Raw genomic sequence first — 22,566 nt, 5'->3', positions numbered from 1 at the left:
AGTGTCACTGAGTTGGTAACACTCTGACCTTGTGGCAAAGACATTTGAGCAACTAGCTTCTGTTTGTACAGATTCAGTAATAATAATTTAATTGTGTGACTTAGCCACATGAAGAGTTTGTTGAACACTGTTAGTCACGTACAAACTGAAAAGTGAATACCAGGGGAAATATTCTTTGAAAAACCCTTTCCCTTAATCAGCTACTTTACTTTACACAATCTCTTCTAGGTGTGGACCTAATACAGGCAGAGGTTTTTTTTGTTGTTGTTTTCAGTTTGCAGTTCTGGCAACATTTTTTTTTTTTTCAGGTTTGGAGTAAAAATTATTGAAAACAATGCTATCAAAAAATGGAAGAAATCTAATTAGAATTGACAAAAGCACTAGCTGACCAGTCTTGCCAGTAGCCAAGAGCACAGCTGTGGACACGACCAGACTTTTGCTGAGTACAGGGCCCAGGTGAGGACGGTGGCTGCCAAGCCCACCCCTCTCGATGTGCTAGTGGCCCCTGGGGTTTATGGATCTCCTGGGCAGCCCGCCCGTGCGTGCTGCACTTGGCACAAACAGGCTAGTCTGAAACCCTTTTGGGTGCTTAAATGAGCTGCAGTTTGCTTTTGATGCTGCTAGGGGCCTGCTGACCCAAGCCTTCACTCCAAAACACCATCAACTCCGACAGGTATGTAAAATTTCACTAAAATTGCATAAAATTGTGCAGTGCCCCACCAAACATTTCTTCCTCTCTATTTTCTACAACTGATTCTCAGAGGCACACACAAGGTGATAACATAACCCCTCATGGATCTCCAGGAAAAGACAAAAACTCTATTTCTGAAAGCTCAGATAAAAAATGATTTTTTTTGGTTTTGCTGCTGGCATACGTGAATGAAACCACTCAAAATGAAAGAGAAATATTTTCAAATACAGCTGAAGGCAAATATGTTCATTACACCTCTTTTAGAAACAATGCTTGTTTTAACATGTGGGAGTTTTGACTTTAAATTTTTTGGGGCAAGGGTTTAATGGCATTGTGGTCCTCTCTGGAAAAATCAGGGTAAAGTTCCTTGCATATGGGCTACGGTAAGAAAAACAGTAGTGAGTATCACATGTGATTATTGGGCTAGACAATGCAACACTCTTATTGCCATTCTCCTAAGTCACTTTCAAGACAACATGACATGAGTAGCAATGCATGTCTGAGTATTTCCAAACCATAGTTCTTCTCCTGAACAGTTTCACACAGTTCCAGGAAATTACATAGCCGTTGACAAGGCAACACATCACCTTCAGCCGGCAGGCTACGCTAATCATTAAAAACATCCCCTTGACTTCCAAAGTTTTTGAATGCAGCCGTGCCTCTGCCCTTTTTTCGTTCTGTCGTACTACGTTGACAATGATTAGAGTAATTTTGCCTATGATGAAGTGAACTTGTAACCTGTGCTAAAAATTAGGATGCATGTGTTTCTTTCCACTTTTGAAGTTTTGTGATCACATCCAGAATTCTACTGCCTATGGATAGCATCAAAAGTTTTGAACAAATATTAAATGTTTTTCCTGCATATGTTACCTGGTTTTGTATATGTTGGCGTACTCCCTTTTTATTTTTCTGTTTCATCAGAACTCATTGCAATGTTATAGTAAAGGAGGTTGCTGTCTCCTGTGTTTTTTATCGCACCAGTGCATCTGTGCAGTATTCGTAGTCTCTCTTAAATCTGGATAAGTGGGGTTAAAAGAACCCTGACAGTTTTTAAAAGCTGCTCGTCTCATGTTAAATGCATTATAATTCAATACTGTGAGGCATCAAAGCGATTGAGTTGGGTTTAGGGGACCCTGAAAGAGGGAGAGCTGCCACCAGGGCAGGCTGGAGAGAGAGGGCACCAGGGCACCCAGGAGTGCACCCTGTCCCTGCCCCTGCACCCAAAGGAGCCCCTCAGAAGGTGCAAGAATTTACACGAAGACTGTTGTGGGAAAAAGCATCCCCTAAAAGTGGTTTCTTCCCGCTGCTAATTAGTGGCTGTTTCATGACATGGGACATTGCTGAATTTTAGGCATTGTACCTATGGATTGATATACTCTCCTTAGAGTTTGCTATAAAGCACTTCACAGAACTATGTATTCTGAATATAGCATTAATACTGTACATGTATACAAACGTTACTGTTGATGTGCCAGTAAACATCCATTTTGTTTTACTGCCTTCAGGCAAAAAGCAGGGTGGCAGGTGTCAGAGAGCTTTCTGCTCCGGAGAGAAAAGAGTTACCTCCTGAGCCCTAACAGTCTGTAACATTCCTTTTATTCTTCCTTTTCAAGCCTGTGAATAACAATAATCACACTTCTCTGCTGAAGAGGACTGGATGTTCCCTGAGGAGTTTGCAGCAAGGAGATTAGTGAGGAATGATAGGAGGTGGTCAGCCAAATACACAGAATCAGAGGAAAAGGCTGGGATTGTTTCTAGGATGGCTCAGGTTGCTTCGACTCCCTTAGAGTACATTCCCGATCACTCCCTAACAAAAGTACTAAAGGATGATACTCTACACACGATTCAAAATGCCTTCTTCATAATAAGCATTTTAACAACCACATTGCACAGTTATAAGCTCATAATGTCAGGCATCAATCTGTTTGTTAACATATCTTAATATACCAAAGTGTATGAAATTGATAGAATGCAGTATAAAGTACTTATGCACCATTTTTCTGTTCAGGTGTGTTTTCACACATTAATTAAACCAAGCGTGTGCTCAAGAGAGAGTTTACAAAATTCTAATAAGTAACAATATGTATGTGAAGATTCAAGTATGTAAGTACGAACCCCTACTTGAAACAAGTAGGTGTCAAAGAGCCATATGAGTGTGCATTCACATCAATATATTTTTAATTACCTGGGATAACAGCGATGTGCATGTTATTTTCCATAATATACTGATTTAAACTCTTGTGGGCTTTTTTTTTTTTTTTTAACATATGCAACAGATGGTGGAAAATTCTTTGTCCTTATTTCTGAAGTACACCTGCACTCATTTACAATGGCAGTCAAGCTGTGTTAGAACATTCCCCTTTTCCTTTGGTATGCTTGCTTGGCCTTTATCTAAATTGTTGCTTGAGAGAAAGAGAATACAAAGTTTTTTTCGTGTGCAGTTTTACTTTCTTTTTTTTTTTTTCTTTTTCCTTTTTAAAGAGAACACTGCATATATAAGAAGCAAACATCAGAGGACTTGAAAATAGCAAATGAAAAGAGAAAAAATCAATACAAACCTAATAGAAAATTGGAAAACAGTCTTGAGTTCTGAGTTACAGTATTTCATAGGCTCTTCAGTAAAACTTGCAGACAAAAAAACTAATTTCTCAGATGTTTTCTTCCACACACTTTGCACTATAAATTGATAATAAAACACAAAAGTCTTAAAGGAATCTTTCTCCTTACTTGCATTAAAGTTTACCACACAGTATTTGACAAATATAGTGCTAGACCAATGGTTCTCTAAAAAGATAATCACATAAGTCATTTTAAAGCACCTTCTGCAACAGTTAAAACAGGTTAGTTAGCAACTTGATAAAAATAATTCAGGGCTACTCGCAGTAGAAATGAAAGTTAGGCCGAACAATTTATTTGACTAGGTATCAAGAAATTAATTTATTGTTTTAAGCAAATTGAGGAAAATTATTAAAGCTGCTTGCTCCTAACTGACTGGGATGTTGATAGATTAATCAGGAAAAGGGGCCAGGGGATGAGGTTTTTCTTTGTATTGCCTCCAGTATAGTACCAGTATAGACGCGGGTGCTGGCACACCGTGGTGGCCCTGGCTGCTTGGTCAGGTCTGCACAACCCCCTGCTGTACATGTGCTGGGTCTCCCCATGCACCCTTATCAGCGCCTGATTACACATCCTGGATGAGGAATAACGAACCTGATGTATTCCTACCGCAGGGATGTCTCTCATCTGGGGAAAGAGGAGAGTGCCCAGGCTGCAAGGGGGCTTGCAGCAGGTAGCAGGATCTGCAAAACATGTCAGTCCTGTCCGACCTGCTCTCAAAGAGATCTCACGGCATGCCTAGCTGCTGGAAGGCTTTTTCTAATGTTTAGCCTGAATCTCCCTGTTCCTTAAATTTACTGCTTCTCACCCTGTTCACCTCAGATGGAGGAAACCGATTGCTGTCCTCTCCTTTGCAACAGTCCTTGAGTTTGTGGACACTTTTAACCATCTGTCTTCCCCTTCTCTTTTCTCCAGGCTGCAGTGTCCTGTTTCTTCCAGTCTTTTCCTTGTAAGTCATGTTTTCTAGATTTCTGACAGTGATCGTGGTTTTATTGCGGGGCCTCTTCAGCTGGCTCACGATTTTCTTGAGATGAGGAACATAAAATGAAAGACCACGGAGGAAGGATCACTCAAGGCACCTCGCAGCTTATATCCCTACCTATGGGGCTTAGTGAGGACAGCCACCCGGTCAGGCAACAATCCTCAAATCGCCTGGTACCTGCTGTATCCACCCCCAGGCTCTTGCTAAACCATATTCCTGCACGGACAGAGGGATCCCTGATGTCAGTTCTTCACAGGACCTGCCAGCAGTAAGAAAAGCCTATGTGTTTGTGGTGGGCATCGCCCTGGCTAACTCGGTGCTCTGGCTGCTGGCAGCCCAGAGGTCAGCCCGAGGCAGGAAAGCGAATCTCCACCTTCAGAGACGTTCAAACCCTGATGGCCATGGCCTGAAGCAAGCTGCTGGAGGCAGCCCTGCCTTGGTCAAGGGTGGCGCTGGACCATCTCCATCGGCCCCTGCTGGAATATGTACAGCATGGTGTGGGTTCTCAACCAGCAGGATCTCATCCCAGCAAGCTGGCAGGGAAGGGAGGGAGCTGCCCCACTCAGGACACCTCGCCTGGATGACACACGGGGCCACAATCCTTTCACTCAACTCCAAATGCTGGAGAAGACAAAAAAAAATAAAAATAAAAATCCATGAGTATCTTTATCCAGGCAACACCCAGCACGTACCACCCCTTCACTGAACAACTGCAAAATGCACTCCTGACCCAAAGCTCAGGCATGATGCAGAAGGTTTAACAAGATAAAGGGTAGGATTAGGGGGAGGCAATACAAAGAAACGCTTGCTAGATATTTATTTATTTATTTATTTATTTATTTTGACTTGTGTGTGGAAGAATAGATGTGTATTCACAGTCATAGAGGACCTGAGCAGTTGCTGGCTACATAAAACTGCTGTCTTTATTTGTTGCTGTTAACACGCTAGTTTAAGCTGATATGCTCGGCTGCACAGCATGAGCTTTTGCCAGACTTCTCTCACACATAATGTTAAACCTGTGCATTTTTGTAGGTGGGCATCTTGTAGGCATTTTTGTAGTTAAAGTTGTAATGCATTATTCATTTAGGCAAAATAAACAGCATCCAGGATTATGAAGATGGAAATCAAAAGATATGAAAACTTTTTATGAGGCGGGGTTTCAGTGCTAAAACATGGAATGATCCACGTAAGCTCTTTGGCAGCCTTGGTTGAATGGGAGTTTTATCAACAAACCACTTAAATGTCTGGTTCATATGATAGTTTTGAAAGTGAAAGTAACAACACTGAAAAAAAGAATGAATAGTTAAATATTGAAACGGCTGCAATTCAGACCAGCTCACACATTTAGTGAGCCATCTTTTTTTCTGACAGAAAAGAGTAACCCATGTTTTAGCACAGGGTTAGAAACCCAACATCAGGAGCATCAGCCTAAACTTAGGTAAATCCTTTCTGCATGCCTTTCAGGATTTGTGTCATCTGCATGTTTTTATCATAATATAAATGCTAAATTGATATTAAAAGTATAATATTTTACTTCTTTTAGCAGAATTTTTTCTTGATTGATAAATTCTGGTCATATGCATCATAGTTTCTTTATCAATTACTTTAAAAGGTGTTCACGTCTAGCATTTATTGTTCCTTTGTTTGCAGACCAAATCTCTTGGTTTTGAAATACAGAACAACATAAAGAGTACCACCTTATTTGCCTTTTCTTCAGGTTCAGCCCCTGAACAGCAGCGGTCCCCAGGAAATAATTGTTTTTGTTATGGTTGCTATAGCATTCGAATTGTAATAAGCTGCCCTCAGCCTGCTGAGTACTAGGTTTACACAGGGAGGATGTACAGTAAAAATGAATGAAACTCTTCTAGTTTTATACAAAGACTGTAAGATGGTGATAAAAATTAAATATGTATAAATACCATTACTCCCAAATAATTCATCCATCAATTTTTTTTTTCTCTCAATATTACCTACTTCTCCCAAAATGGATGTAGTTCTAGGATAAAGCCAAGTAAAGCACAGAGTTTCAGACCCAAAATATGTGGACAAATATGAGGCTAAAATCATTTGCTATCCAAATCCCATTTTTTTCTTCATTTATCAGAAATTTCGTGATGGCTACAACCAGTGCACTTTAGGGGCTGATCCCGAAGTGTTGTTTGCATAAGAAAGTAAGTCATTTCTTCCTGTGCAAAGCATGAGCAAATGCTTCAGAAGCAGGAGATTTTCTCTGCTGAGTGGAAGATTGTATTTGTCCGTGCATGCCTCCACTTTCGCCGGTCCCTCATACACAGGTTATGCGACTTCCAGACACCTGCATTATAGGCTATCTAGTGAATGATTTCAGGTAATGAAATAGCCCCTCCAGGTACCTAACACCTCCAATTCCTGAAGAGGGAATAAAAATTGAATATTAAATCATTAAAAGAGGTTGCCATTTTCTTCTCTTTCTTGAATTGCCTGACATGGCATCCTAAATCCCAAATAAATCTTCTGGGTATTTATAGGAAAGAAAAAAAAAAAGTTATTAAACAGATTTCAAAATTAATACTTTAAAATATCAGTGAGCCTTTAATAGCTAATGCCTAAGTAAGTATTATGCTAATAATGAATAAACAAGACAATTGGAAAAGCCAATTTTGGCTTTAAAGCTTCACTATATAGACAAGCCAAAATAGTTCAAAGGCACAATTGTATTGCTACCAACTTGCCTCCTAAAGGCTTTTCATCAGTGTAAAGACATTGATCTTTGAAAATAAACAGATAATTTACATCATCATGCAACATACACTTGGGGAAAGAACTGTATTTTACATTGTACCAGGGGGACGTTATTTAACATTTGGAGGAAAAGAATGAGTACTGTGCTACTTCTATACACACGTGAGTGTCTACTTTTACTGTTGTAAATGTTTTTGATGGATCACACCTGGGAGATGTATGTGAAATTATGGCATGCTTCCTGCTGCAATCAAACGTCTTGCTCCCTGCTGCTTTGAAGGCAGCTTGCTTCAGCTTGCTTTGTCTCAGAGAGGAGGGAGCCATTGCAAAGGGAATGGAAAACCTGGAGTGGAGCACAAAACAGCCATTTCCAAAAGCCTATAGATAAAGGAGAGCTGTCAAAAAATAGCAGGTGTAGAAATGGCCCAGCGTGAGCAGAGAAGGCTTTGCAGCGAGGGTAGAGCTGAAAGGCTCACGCCGCCCACACTTTGTGGCTTTGTGGGTTTGCAACTCCCTTCTAATATTTGTGTTGGCTTGAGGCCGCATTAATTATGTTAAGCATCTTCATTTATGTATTCATTCCTGAGGCAAAAAATGACCTCGAAGTTGCTTACAATTCTTGCTGGTACTTAAAGAGGTGTAAATTCTGCTGTAGGACAGCCTGGGCTGCTTGTCTTAGGGAGGAAAGCGAGGAGGAAGAGATGTCTTCTCAGGGGCAGACAGCTATGGTGACAGGTCTTGGGTGGTCCGTCCTTTGGGAAACCCTGCCCTGTAGAGACCCTGTTTTCTGAGGGGAATCACGAAATACAGGACGCCGTTCCAATCTTTTGCCCTTTCATTCCTTCCTAAGCCTGGCACTCACGAGGTGCCTCTTTTCCAGGGCGGTGGGTAGACACCGGGAAAGAAGCCACAAACAATCCCAACGCTTTTCGTTCTCTTCCCTCCTCCTCCCACCTGCCCAGCCCAGCGCATCAGGAGGGAGGATGGGCTCACCCTCCCGGCAGCACTAGCCGTGGGTAATCTGCAGGGATCACAGGTTAGTGCCCGACCCTCAGCATCAGCCAGGAGGCATGTAGCACCACCGGGATGACTCCAGAAGTGACAGCAGGGACCACAGGGTGTGCAGGATGTCTCCCCGCATTTGGTGAGCTTCTGTTCAGCTAGGCTGCTTTGGATTCAGTGTATTGGTTACTGCTGGCCAAACTCAAATAAAAGTACCAAGATCCCACCAAGGAGCTTGTACATCCTGAGCACATCCTCTCGTGGGGTCCCCCAAACTCTTCCAGTTGTCTATCATTAAAAAAAGTCTCACTGTCCCACACCAAATACATGGCTTAACTGGCTCGTGCTGAGATCCTTGAACAACGTGGTCACTCATTTGTGCACTATCCTTTAAAACTATTTTTTTCCCTCTCTCTTTTGGGCTGTTTTGTAGAACGCAGTCCAGAACGTGAGTGTTGTCGATGACCAGAGCAGCTAGGTATCTGACCTGTGAGAGCCAAAGCTTCAAGTAAAAGTCAGGTAAAAAAAATCATCTGAATGTGAAACATGAGAAAGCTGAGCTGCAGACCCACTCTGCTGTACGGGACATCCTGATGTAGTGAATTTTCAATGTCCGGAGGAGGTCCAGTGTGTCTAAAGCTGGACAGCATGAAGCAGGAGAAGCCCCGGTAGGACTGGCACTCGTGCAGAAGTGGCAGCACCTGCAGACATTCACAACTGCCCACCATTCACAGTGGAACTGCTCTGTGCACTGGGTGGGTAAGGGGTTATTTCCTGGTGTGCCCATTTAGCATTCACAGCTTAATACGTTCTGCACGTAAGCTGTAGGTACTTCTTTTCAGCTGGGAGGTTGTATCAAGGTTTCTCATATTGCTGTTTTATCCTCACTATGCCCATAAAGACATCAAGCCTATGTCACCTTAAGCTGTTATTTAAAAGAGGACTTTTTTTTCCTACTTTCCAAGTATTCTCTGACACAGGACATGCAGAGGAGAAAAACAGCAGCTCAGGATCCTTGCTTCTTGATCACTTAAGAGCAGTATTTGTTCAGCACATGAGGAAGAAACTGTGTGTGTACTCAAAGATACCAGCATTTACTTTACATGTAATGGAAAAAACAGGCATCTAAAGAAGGACTTTTGCAACAGCTGGTATTTCGTGCCAGGAAGAAGACAAACTTCTTCACACGTGTCTCAATTTAGGAGAGTTTAACATGGTCAGGTTGGCTGGTGAAGGTCAAAACAAAGACTAAACCAGATCAAAAGGTATCATTCGTGAACAAAGCCCCTGTGAAGCTTAATATTGATTTAAGTTTAGACAAGTTACTCTTGGTTAGGGACTGCACTAGTTATCCTTAGGTGATCCAGCTGCTTTTAAAAGCTCTGACTGTGGAATAAATTGTGTTGGCTTTAACATAGGGATGATTTTTTTTTTCCAGTCTTTGTGGTTGAGGCAGTCAGTAGACAAGACAGTGCCTTTCAGAAGTATATTGTCAGACTGTAGTGTGTGTCATAGAGCTTAGAAAGTGGTCACATACAAATGCTCAATATTACTAATTGGCTGGAGACTACCTGCCATGTACACTTCATGAAAACAGACAACAATGTGTAAAACTAATGGAAAGAACAAATGGTGTTCTCTACCTCAGCTCTTGGCAAACATGCGTCGCTTTTTGCAGAGGAAAGCATATTCAAACAAAAAGATCTTAGGCAAACAGAGAACAAAGTTAAAGCCTTGGCAGCTTTTATTTTAAGAATGTTTGCTTTCATAATCAAGCAATTAGTGTGATTTAACAATGACCCACTATCTACACTAAAACACCAAAGCAGCAGTTGTTAGTAGAGAAACACAGAGCCATGTTAATGGCAGCTTTATTCCAGCCAACAAAAATGCAAAGTCCAGGGTTGGTACGGAAATGAAATGCTAACTCCTTCAAGCAGCATATTTCTGAGCCTATATGAACAATGGGCTGAATTTTCCAGTTCTGATGGCACTTTCCTGCTGTGAAACACAGGGTCTGATCCCAGAGGGTTTTGCATGTCCCTTATGCCCATGGTCATCAGGGGAATACTCAGGCTCAGAACATCTTGGTTAAGCCAAAGTTCCAAAAAGAAAAATGTAATACGCTGTGGTTCCATTTACTAAAGTCAAGTTCTTATTTTCCTTGTGAAGCATTTATTTCTGGGAGATACTCCTATAAACCATATCATACCAGATTCCCTCCCAGCATCAGGATGGCTAGCATTGCCTATGCCTTTCTGAGACTGCAGTGTTGTTTTTCTCCCCGTTGCCTATTGTTATTCTAATGTACTCCTGTGATCTGACAGCTGCTGATGAAGCAGTTAGTGAATATTCATTGTCTCAAGGGGAAGGGAATGAAAACACAGAGGTGCATGCTGTTGATAATCAGGAAAGTTTAAAAAGGTCAAATAAGTATCTTTGTGGAGCCACCATGCGGATTATGATTCTGGTTGAATCAGACTAGTTGTGGTTTTAAAAGGAGAAAGTGGCTCTTATCTTGGGCCAGCTGTTCCGTATTTGATAACGATATATCGTGGGTGGGGGCTATGGCCTGCAAGTAGGCAATTTCTGGTTACTGCTCTATTTTTTGAAGTTTTCACTGAAACCATCTATTGGGCCAGAGAAGCAGAGGATTATTATATGCAGAATAGTCAAAGAAGTGTTTTCGAAAGTACTGACATTACTAGTGTTTAAAAACACCTCCCCAGCAAAGCACGTAAAGTAGCAATAAAGTGGACCTGACGATGGCATCCTTACCTTTAAATTAAAACAGAGAGGACAGTTCCCAGGCCATGACACCAGCAGAAGCAAAGCTCCCACCCTAGGCCAACGAGCTCCTCTGGATCTGTCCGGGGGCAGCTACTTGCACTGGCTGAAAACACACCAGCAGCGAGTCAAGCAGCTGTGTTGGCCACAGAGCTCCAGCACACAGAAATATTCTCCTTTTGGTTGACTGATGCCATCACAGCTCACATGAAGAACACGCAGGGGGGGATGTTATAGCAGATAGCATCCTGAAGTTCAAAGGAGAATTTGGCCATAGATTTCTCCCTTCCTCTCCTTTACTATCCTGCTGCAACAATGGAATGCAAACACCACTGGTAGAGGTGGAAAATCATTTTTTTTTTCTCTCAGCTCTTTCAGTTGCAACATTCCTCCATAAATTTACCATAAACTCCCTTCATATTCCAGTTTTGAACTTGTTTTCTGGTACTGGTTGCATACCGCCTTTAAATCACCGCTGCAGAATTCCTGGCATTGAGGGTTTCCCAGGTGGCTCCTTTTGAAAAGACTTTTTATAAATGGCATAGGGTCATAAATATTGGTGCCTGAGGGAACGGTGCAGCTTAGATGCTCAGGTAGGTTAGTCTGGGTAGCTGCAGGGACTGGCGGTGGGATGCAATGCCTCTCATGCATGGCTCACCACCTCAGGGATGGGTGCCAGCATGTTGAACTAAATAGGCTGATGCACGTCTGCTGAAAAATATTAAGTAAATGTGAGTGCTGCAGCCATGCAAAGCATCTGTAGCATGACAAGAAACATAGAACACCATTTCATGTGCTATTCCACTAGCTTTATTTCCATTTGCGTGCTGTATTGAAAGAAGAGATTACAGTTGGCTTCAGCTGCCTCCATGCACAGTCCTCATTAAGACAAAGACCCCCGGGAACCGAAGGTCACTCCTCTGGATGGAGAAATGCTCTGCTGCAATGCTGCACTTGGTGAGGGGAGCTTGATCCTTGGACAACTTGCCAATGTGCAACGGAGGTAAGGGCACCGCAGAGGCAGAGGAGCTGTAGCCCCCCTCCAGGCACATCCCTCCTAGTTCAGCCTCGGCTCCGGCTTGGTGCTGTAGGCGAGGGGAGAGCACTTCTGATTTCTGGCATGGTATCTCTGGCCTCTGATGGCTGGAGCTTTTGTGAAGCCCTGAGTTAGAAGCCGGGTGTGTATGACACAGACACCCTCCCTGACCTTGTGCTGCGTGACACGGGACCCAGGTCTCGCCTTCGGCAGCTCTCCCTGCCCCTGATGCACTGGTGAGCAGCCAAGAGGAGAGGCGCGGTGGCGCTGGGTGGTGATGGTGCAAGACCAGCTGTTCCGCTTTGGGAATGACTTGACTTTGGAGCAGAAGTGAGAGAAGAAAAAAAAAAAAAAAAAGACCAAAAAAAGCCGTCAGAGGTGGAGCCCCGTGCAGCACGTCGTCGCAGCGCAGCAGCAGCACGGTGACTCAGCAAACCCTCCCCAGCAGAGCACGACTCAGCACCCCAGCGGGCGCAGCGGGGGCTTTGCCCAGCAGAGAGTCACCGTCTGCCGTCGCCTTCCAGCCCTGCTCTCAGCAGACGCCCCGAGCCCCGCCTGCGGTCACTGGTGTTGGCGTAGTTTTGTCCGCCAGGGCACCAGGCTGTCATCCCCTTTCTCCTATTTCGGCTTCTCTGCACGCGGGGTTTTGGGTGCTGATGTGACCTACGGCAAGCAGGCTGTGCTGTGCCCACACCCCCTGCACGCGCTTTGCACAGGAAATGCAGACACAGTGCTCAGGAGCCATGGCTGCATACATACATCTTGCGTCTCCAAAAATTGTTATTTTTCTTTGTTTTCTCATACCTTTTTTTAAAGGCAAACAGAAGGGCTGTACACAGGCAAGGCACCTCAGGACGTCTTGGAGCGATAGCCCAGCATGGCAGCACAAAACTCCAGAGTTTAGCAAGCTGGAGACGTGACGTTTATCGCCCTGCGGAGTGTGGGAAAACCAAACCCAACCAAACCAAGCCTCGGGGAGACAGCTAGCCTCTTCTCTTTTCTAAATAAAAACTAAAGATCTCTTTGATGAAGGGCATTGTGGTGATCCGCTGTGGTGCTGTGGGAAGGCAGAGGCCCGGGTGTCGGGATACTTGGCTTCTTTTTCCATCTGAGAGAGCTGCTGAGAGACTTCAGCACAGTCACTTTCCATCTGTCCTGCCTTTTACTTGCCTGGAAATAGTGTTTGGAACAGGGTCTTTTTGTTAGTATGTTGTGGTTTCCTCTGTATCAGAACAAAAGGACCACAATGATGGCATGGGCCTCATAAAACCAAGGCTGTCACCAGCTCTGTAAGTTTTATCTCTAAACTCATTTTATATATATATATACACACACACACACATATATGTATATATATGTTCTGGATTAATGTGATTAGGTAAGTATATATATATATATTCTTTCTGTCCTGAATATTTTTTATTTGCCCTCATAGTTTCAAAGAAGTCGGCTGGAAAATGTGATAGGAGAAGATACACAAAAGAATTCGTATTTTCAAGGAAAGAAAGGAAAAGCAAAGACAGGGAGGAAGGCTTGTTTTTCACACAGCACGTTGACCGTGACACCTGGCTTTTTGCTTCTGAGAGTCTGTGGATGATGACGCTTCGTTCAGGAGACCTGAGCCGGGAAGACCAAGCCCCACATGCCAGAGACAGCAGCTTTCTGTGCGGTGCTGCCGCAGATCACATCTGGCTGGGACCGAGCATCCCAGAAACACGCGGAAACCAAAAAGGTAAAAGACAGGTGAGATTTCAGACCTTAAGGGCCTGATCCTTGGCTGAGCTTGGGCACGTAGAGAGAAGGGGGGTAGGTATTTATCTGGGGCAATTTCCCTGTCACTTTGTGTGCAAGCACATCAAGACGCCCGGCTTTCTGCTGCCAGCAGAGGGTCTCACAGAGAGAGGAGACCTGCACGAGCAGGCTGGAGACACGGTGGTGTTCCGTCTGCAGCCCGGTGGGTGCTCCAGCAGCTTCGGTAAAGCAATCATGAGCTGCTCTCTCCCCATCCCGAAATTTCGAGTAAACCATCCTGGTGGGGCGGAGTTCAGCACAGGGTCGTTGCGCGGCACGCCGCTGCCATCACAAAATTCTCCATCACAGGTGGCCATCTCACCTGTCCTTACAGACCACTCTTGAACATCTCAGAACATCAGCCCTGCAGCGAGGGCTTTGCATTTTTGTAGAGGTTTTTGACAGAGAACTGGGTCAGGGTGGTCGAGTGCAGTTACAGCGTGATGCCAGACCCCGGAGCAGGGGAGCATCAATCCATGAGTTTACGTCTCGCCCTGTGCAGAGTGGCACATCAGCACGGCCTCACGTGCAACCCTGCTCTTAGATGTTTTCCTGTGCCAAGATATTACTGATATATTCTGGGTGGAATCGGCAGGGAAAGCATAGGGAAACTGCTTTTTATAATCAAAGAGTCAAACTGACTCTTTAAAATCAAAGAGTCACTTTTATTTTGCTTTGTTTTTATGGCTGTTATTTTTATTTTGTTATTCTTCTGATATTTTTGTGTTAATTTTTATTACCTTGATTTCTGTGCCATATTCCTCTTGCTCCATTACATACAGGGTTTTCATTCTGTACCCTCCATTTGTAAGTACCTCACACGCGGTAGCATACAGGTGTTCTTTAAAAGGCTCTGTGCAATTTCAGAACATGTAAAAGGATAGAAAAAAGCAGACCACATGTGCCCTAGTAACTCGTTGGATGCACTGGGCCATCATTATGCAATTGTTCCGCGTGCAGCCTGGCTTGTACAGTTCCTGTGCCTCTCTGCTTGGGTACAAGCTGTTACTGCTGCCGAGAGCACTCCGCATTAGTCGAAAGTCACCAGGTTATGGCGTGCTTGCCCATGCCTGGTGCCAGGACCAGACTAAGCAAATAACATCCTTTTCTACCCCTCAGCCCCGTGTTTCTACCTCCGTGTCTTCCCCTTGTTAATAACTGTGGTTGTTTCATGGGGCAGCTGGCTGAATAACAGCCCCACCACAACCCCCCCCCCCAAAAAAATTACCTTGTCAGATGAATCACTTTGCTGTGCTGCGTGAACTCTGTGTGCAACCTGGCTCCTGGTTTAAATCACTTCTGAAATAACCCTGGCTGAATTCATACTGAAAATTATTAAACATGCTCACGCAGTTCTGTGTGGCATTCTTCAGGCCTGCTAACAATAAGTTTTTTATGCTAATCCTGTTCTATGTGGGAGTATTGTGACTTGAAAAGTCAAAACAAAAGCTTAGCTAGAAGGAGAACAACAAATATGTGTCTCAGAATGTTGCCTGCATGCGTGCCTCCATGTGTAACAACGGTAATTTTTTTTCCTCTAATAATTCCACAGATTCCATTTTGACAAACCAGAAAGAGCTAGAAATTGGTGACAAGCCTGCATTTTGCACAGCTGGAGAACAAGATTCACAGCCACTCCATTTCCTGCTGGCAACAACTCAGAGCTACACTAAAAAAAAAAAAAAAAAAAAAAGAGAGAGAATTGGAATAATTGGATCAGTGCCCTTCTCTCTTTTTATAAAGAAAATCTAAGTAGTCTTTTTTTTTTTTTTGGTGTACGTTGGAAATGCAGACTCTTAGTTATCATTTCTTGTATTGTATTACATTATATTATATCACTTCTCTAGCAGCATTACAACAGTGATAGTGCAAGAGAGAAAAGTCAAAACCTAGAAAAAGGAGTTTTAGTTAAAAGTGCAGGTTTGTATCTGATTTGCTTTTCTGAAATATCTTTTCAAAAAACACACAGGCAAATGGTGTTAATAAGGGATTTCTATGTCAGAAGCACAGCTCTCTTATCTCCCACTGAAGTGCTAGGGATCCAAAATAATTACCCCTTCTTTTTCCCCAGTGTTCCTGGAAAAAAGAAAAGAAAAAAAAAAAAAAGGAAGAAATGGCATATTTGGAAACCCAAACAGGTTTTCTGAAAGGGGGATAATCATATGAGATATCGTAATATTCCTGCAAGGACTGTCTCACGGAAATGAATAGATTTCTGTGCAGTTTCACTTCCAGTGCTTTCAATACACGCACTGAAGCTGTACATATGGGATAGACATATGAATGGTTTTAGTTTTCTAGAGGTATTCATTTCCACTTGAAATGGCTAAATCTGGCACTGCAAGATACACACCAAAAGGCCGGGCCCCGAATTAATTCTGTGATCTCACTCATCCGTTTATATCCATTTTCCCTATGGGCAACTTATGTCTGTGCAGAGGAAGAAGAGAAGACACCACTGGTCTGCCTGAAAACAACGCCTACCGCAGCAAAACATTTTCTGACATTTTAGTTTCTCAGGTGAAGAGGCAGGTCATGCTGATCTGCCACCTTTCCTAATCCTCCCGCACTGCCGCTGAGCCTGCCTGGAAGCCTTGCAGCAGCTCTGATAAGCAGCATGCTGTAGCACGCTGCTACAGGAGCCGATCCTGAAGCAGATCTTGCTGCCTGGAAAACGCTCTCGTCTGAGTGTTTTTTTTTTTTTTAATTTATTTTTTTTTTTTTTTTTAAGGAACCAGATCGCTAAACCTGCAAAGAAATTTGCAAGAGATAATTCATGGGATAATAGAGGTAATTGATGGCTGTTCTGGGACCATTAAACCCTTTTCATTTACTACACTATAGGCAAGATTTTTAACTCCTCTTCAGATGTGCAAAGCCAATTCAATGACACACTGAGTCACTAATTGCCTTTAAAGTTTCATTAAAAACAGATGCCTTGCTAAAGAGCAAATATTAGTCACAGGCTGATCAAGGTGCAGCTAGGGTTCTGAGCACGGGCTGATAACACAGCTAATGATGTGGAAAACAGCTGCTAATGCCAGCATGGCATTCTCCTCCGCGCAGCTACAATTAATATTGATAAACGCAAAGTGCCTCGTGGAAATGCATCCTGTTGGCTGCGTAATCAGAATTCTGATGGAGAAAAAAAAAAAAAAAAAAGAAACATGAACAGATACAGATACAGAGCTCATTTTCTTCTTTCCTGTTTCTAATATGCAGTGATGAAACTGGTGTAGTGTCTGCCAGGGGCACATTCTCATGTGCATGCTTTTTAAAATTTGTGAAGTATTTTAAGTTAAGCAATATTCTACAAAACTAATAATGAAAAGTAATAAGATGCCAGACCTGTCGTAATCAAAACTTCCCTTGTTATGCTATCGTGTGTTTTGCTTTCTCTCTCTTTACGCTCACTCTGTGTAATGAAGTACTTCAGGTAATGCATTTACAGCAGTTTAATTGCTTCCACAAAACACAGGCTTTCTGGAATGATTTTATGTAAGAAAGCTCATGGCCTTAACCTGTTTGATGTGGGCTTATTTCAGCCTAGTGTGTTCTGGTGCAGCTAGGTAACACATTCACAAGTTATGTGCAAGTGAGAATATCATCACATTGGATAATGCAAAGTACTGAAAATGGTACACTTTTTTAGGAGGGCTGGGATGGGGGCCCAGGACTCGCGCCGCAGGGCAGGTGAAGTTGAAGTACTTGTATGTCCTTGGAAAATGATGCAACTGCTATCTCTGGATACCTTAATCTACATGATACTGGTGTTAGGGGGGTGGTTGGACCAGATGATCTTGGAGGTCTTTTACAACCTTAATGATTCAATGACCCTATGACTCTATGATTCTGCCTTATTCCCATTTTATTCAATCTGCTTTGCAATGGGTTTAAACTAAATCCAATCTTCTGGAATGAAAGGCAATGCAAACTAACCACTAAAACACAGTGTAAACTGTAACTTCCCAGTATATTAGCTCTCCTGCAGTGACTGCCTGTGCTTTCCATCTCAGAGAAACACAGGGAAACTTTCCCCACCGTACTACATCTAGCGAGTACTGAAAGCACACGTACAGCTGATTTTGGAGAAGGGGAGACGTGCTGGATAGCCTCTCTCTGGTTTATCAGAGGACAGTTTGTATGCAGACATATCTGAAGAACACAGCAGAGCAATAATTCAGTAGTAAATTGTGTATATGGGGCATAGACAAGTTGCTGGGAGGGGACCATGTAAGCGCAAGCATCTTCTCTATCCCATCAATCTTTTTTATTTATGTATTTATTTTTATTTATTTATTTATTTATTTTTAATAGCATAGAGGATGAATGGCTTGCTTGTAAAGAGTTTTGGAGAACTGCAGAGGCAGAATGTGTGATGCATCTCTGATGTCTGCTGCCAAGTGTTGTGCAACGTGTGGCCTTGGTATGGTCTGTGGGAAAGCCCCTATTTGATTTCTAAATAAAAATTGTTTTAGTGCAAATTCTAGGCCTGTGAACACAAACGGATTGCTCAAATGTTGCCGCTGACTCTTTTATGACAGTCTATAAATAAAATTCACAAGAGCAGATTAGGAGATGCTCTTACAGGAATTCTTCACATGAGTTGAGCTCTCTCTGCACCTCATATGAGCTACTAGAAGTCCAGCGGTTTCTTTAGATCTCCTTTCTGTACCTTTTCATGACGGAAATACTTTATGTTCCATGCAGAACTGTTAATTTGTCTGTATCTCTGCATTCCACCAGTCTCCACACAGAGTGAAAACAGAGCCTTTTTTGCCCTGAGTGCTGCAATGCTGTAAGTGCTCTGGTGGCTTTCTTGCATGTTTTTCCTCATTTTGTGATTAGTCTTCTGAAATAATTTGTGTTTTTATCTTAAGATAGTAAGAACATTAAAAATGTCGATATTTTTAAATTTTTCTCTTGCTTTGGGAATTTCACCATGTTATGGTTTACCGAATACTAATACGTGACAGTCTTTAGTAACAAGTGTTGATGCTATTTGCTGATCATGGAAAACGTGTTGCAACATAAAATATTTTGCTTACACAACAGTTTGATCTAACTCCCAGATCCTTAGTAAATAAATTTATGGCATTTAGATTTAAGTCAGCAGTATTTATTTAAAAAAATACTTACAAAATCTAGATATTAATTTTTTTTCATTTGGGAAGTTTGCCACAGTAAAACATGTTCTTTCCCTTTCATTTCCTGTGAGCGTTGCTGACACCCACACTGGAGTTTAATGGTGTGCACCCCACTGTGAGACCCACCTGGCTGGTGAGACTCACGTCTTTTCAAAGGGTAGCTATCTCTCTTGCTTATGACTGACAAGGTAAAAGGAAAAAATAAGAGAGAAATATCCTTTTTTTTGTGTAGTATAAGCATATCCCTGTAAAATTCATAAGGCAATGCACACCATTTTTATATCTTGGGGTCAAAATATTATCAGCAACATATGTGTTGTTTTAAAAGGCATTCGTTTTCTGTGTATCAATATATATCTTTTTTTACTCTAAGGAAACTGCCAGATAATATATATTGTTTATCAACATGAACAGCAACAAAACCCATTTATCCTCAAGAAGCCAATCTTCATTTGAATTTTGACAATACAAACCAAACACAAACTCTACAGATACTGCCTCATGGCCCTGTGTGGTTCACTATTATTTGTGCAAGTGACTTGTATGAGAATGTGCACAGAAGAAAAGTTACACCTGCTAGAAATCAATGCATAAGCTCGTGGATACTAGCATTTATGTTGGATAGTATAGATATGGGAAAAAAAAAAGAGAAGAAAAAAGTTCTTCATCCTGTGCATTCCCACTGAAATCAAAACCAGGTCACGGCCAGTCATGAGATTTCTGACTTGGAAGCAAACTGCTCTAAACTGACAGCTTTGGTGGAAAAAAATTATCCAACTTTACATGTAGTTTTCTATTTGGAAAATCCCCATCTGCTTTTTCTTTACATCGCAGTCCTACACAAACCAGAACTCAGCAATTCAGTGCAGAAGTTGGTGCAATTCGGATTCAAAAACTTCACATCATTTCGAAATCAGACCGCATCGCTCTGCAATGTTACGGTGCTTTCCAAGCAACACAGCCGGCGGAGGCACTGCCTCATTCCCTCCCTCACGGAACGAGCAGGATTCCCATGCCTTTCCAGGTGCCATGAAAGAACTAATCACCCTGGGAATTAGTTCATAGGAAGAAATGTGTGCCGTGCTAACACAATACCCGTGCTGGGACTCTCAAGTAGGAAGCAGGGGGAAGGCCATCTAATAGTGATTTGATGGAAATGAAGTATCTCAATGCAGTTGATTATGATATGAAATGAAAGTCTAAATACTATATCCTTTCACTGAAATGAAGAGGAGAATAAAAGTTAAAATCCAGAACACAGGGTGGTAGTTTCAAGTTTTGTTCAAAAACTTTCTAAACTCCATCACCAACATCTGGAAGAAAGATCAGATTACAATTAGTATTAGGTTGGTGAAAGAAATAATCAGAAATCATATTAAGAAATAGCATAGCATTTACACTTCTATGCCAATAAATAAACATGTCTTTCCGTTAAATATATATATATATATATACTGAGTGTAAGGTTAATGTCTTGAAGATTTCTTGGAGACATTATTTTGAACCTCGATTTAAGAATTTGAGCCTTTTAATTTACAAGTTTTTTAAAGAAATCCTTTCTTCATCATGCCCAGTGGAGCTAAATAGATGTTGAAAACATTTCCACAAAATAAATGAATTTAAAATATTTCTTGTGTTGTTCTTTCACAATTTCTCAGCTCTCAGCATCTTAGTTCTAATTGTTCATCACTCATTGTTGTTCAAGATAGAAAATTTAAACATCTAAACGTACATAGGAAAAGGAATCCTAACTTACTCCATATTTTTTTCTTTTAAGCTCCATATCACCGAAGTTACCTTTAAAAAAAAAAAAAAAAAGATTTAAATAGTAAATTCTTAGGAGATTTCAATGAAAACCACTTTCTTAAAAACACCTCTCCTCATATTTTCCAGTCTTGTTCTTGACATTTTTAGGTAGGAAAAAAAAATGCGGAGAAGAGGGAGAAAGAAAAGAAAACATCTCCAGAATAGATTATTAAATTGCCAGAATGTTTACATAAAAATGCCAACAAAAGAAAAACACAAGTAAAAAAATCAGTTAATTTAATCACAAGATATTTAGTACTTTTGCTGGAGAGATCTTCAGTGCCCAGAAAAATAAAATGTTAAATCCCTTCTTCTCATTCAATTTATTCAAACAAAAAGATAGATACAACAAATCACATTCCTTAGAAATTCTCTTATTTGCATAATGAACTGAGCAAGGTGAAAATGAAAGACTTACCATTAACTTAGGCACGTTTTACATGCTGGAGCTGCAACAATTCTTCTCTTCATCAAGTTCTCCTTTGTAACTTGCTTTCTTCACAGAATCAGTCCAAGCTAAACTCTTTCTTCTCTCAAGGAAAATACAGTTGTTCTTTTCTTTGGTTACAAAACATCAAGAAGAAAATAAATAAATCAATGATCAAATAAACCAAACCTGCAAAACTCACCAGAACTCCTTTTCTGAGGCACACCAGCTGAGCATTCACTTTGTATATGGATAAATAATGAGGTCTGCATTATCACTGGGTGGTATCTGGTTTTGGAAACTCAGAAGCCCCCATTTCCAGGTGAGAGGAAAAAACTACTGCATCGGTAAGGCACCATTTCCAAATTTACAAAAACAGAAAAAGCTTCTGGAAGAAGGACTGCCCGTCCCACGTCCATCAAAGAGGTGGCCTCCTTGGGCGTCAGGGTGGGATGTCCCTTCCTCAGTAGGTCAAGGCTCAAGAGGAAGAGTGATTGTGTGACCGGTACAAGGGAAATTGATGCTCTGGTGTCAGCTCTGAAATACACCACATATTCAGTCTACCACATTATTTGCTGTCTCACTGACTTAGCTTCCCTGTCTATGAATCGGGAAGTTTCTTATCGCCTTCTGCATGTTGCAGAACTGGGGTGAAATTCCTTGGTATTTGTTGTGAGTTCAGATACTCTGGGAAGACACTTGGAAAATAATTGGGCTGGGATGACCAAGCTCTGCCTGGCTAACATCTTGCTGTTATTTATTCCTTTTTTGATTTACAGTCTAAAGAGAAGGGGCATGAGAAGCTTCCTCCATCATACAACCCTCTAAAAGCCTTGCTTCTGTCTCTGGTAATTGTGGGTAAGTCAGCATCCATTTTTACCCTACAGCAGAAAAAATATGCACTTGATATTATTTATTGTTAGGGGGGTTGTAAGATATTTATTTGGCCTATTTGCAAAATATACGATTTAATAATACAGGAAGGATTGGTAACTGCATACAGGGTGAATAAAAGTGAGACCCACCCACCCAGAAGTGATGTGTCCAATTTAAGCGTGTTTCTGTTCATCTTCCTGCGCCAGTGTCGGGCGCTGTATCGACTGAAGGCACTGCATCATCAAGGACCATGCGCAGAGCTAGAATGCTATCTGCCACTTCTAAAGGCACGTACTGTGTGCTGAAAGGCCTACAGACGTTTTTCGGAAAGCCCTGCCAGAAGCATACAAAGCCATTTTGTTAACCACAAAACAATTCAACCGACTTGAATTTAAATGTATAGCATGTACATTGTTTGTTTCCATGGGCTGTATAGGCAGGCATAAGCAACCAAAAATAGCTGAATTGTGCCTGGGCCTCTGTCTGGGGTGTCCTTTGGTGCAGAGCTACCACAGAGCGTGGGTTTAGCTGTAGGGTGTTGGGAGAGGTGAGAAATTGCTTCAGTGCTTTGCAGTCAAGGTCCCCTCAGGAAGCAGCACCTACCTCTGCGCCAAGCTTCAAGCTCTTGCCTTTTCCTTCCTCCAGGGATGAACTTGGCCCAAAGCACAAACAGCTTTTTCTTTT

The 22,566-nt window shown here is 42.0% G+C and overlaps 1 long non-coding RNA gene across 1 annotated transcript; it reads right to left on the bottom strand.

Moving 5' to 3' along the window:
• Positions 1-809: 809 nt before the first annotated feature.
• LOC310890096 lies at positions 810-21,831 on the bottom strand. The gene is made up of 4 exons (XR_014577017.1): positions 20,998-21,831; positions 20,530-20,570; positions 10,791-20,086; positions 810-4,910 (listed from the first exon to the last, which is right to left on the bottom strand). It is a non-coding gene; the product is annotated as an uncharacterized lncRNA (long non-coding RNA).
• Between the last annotated feature and the right edge of the window lie 735 nt (positions 21,832-22,566).

Source organism: Anser anser (genome assembly GCF_964211835.1).
Source record: "Anser anser genome assembly, chromosome: Z".
In the NCBI taxonomy this organism is placed as follows: domain Eukaryota; kingdom Metazoa; phylum Chordata; class Aves; order Anseriformes; family Anatidae; genus Anser; species Anser anser.
The sequence above is the reverse complement of the archived record's forward strand: the minus strand, read 5'-3'. Positions and strand labels throughout refer to the sequence as shown.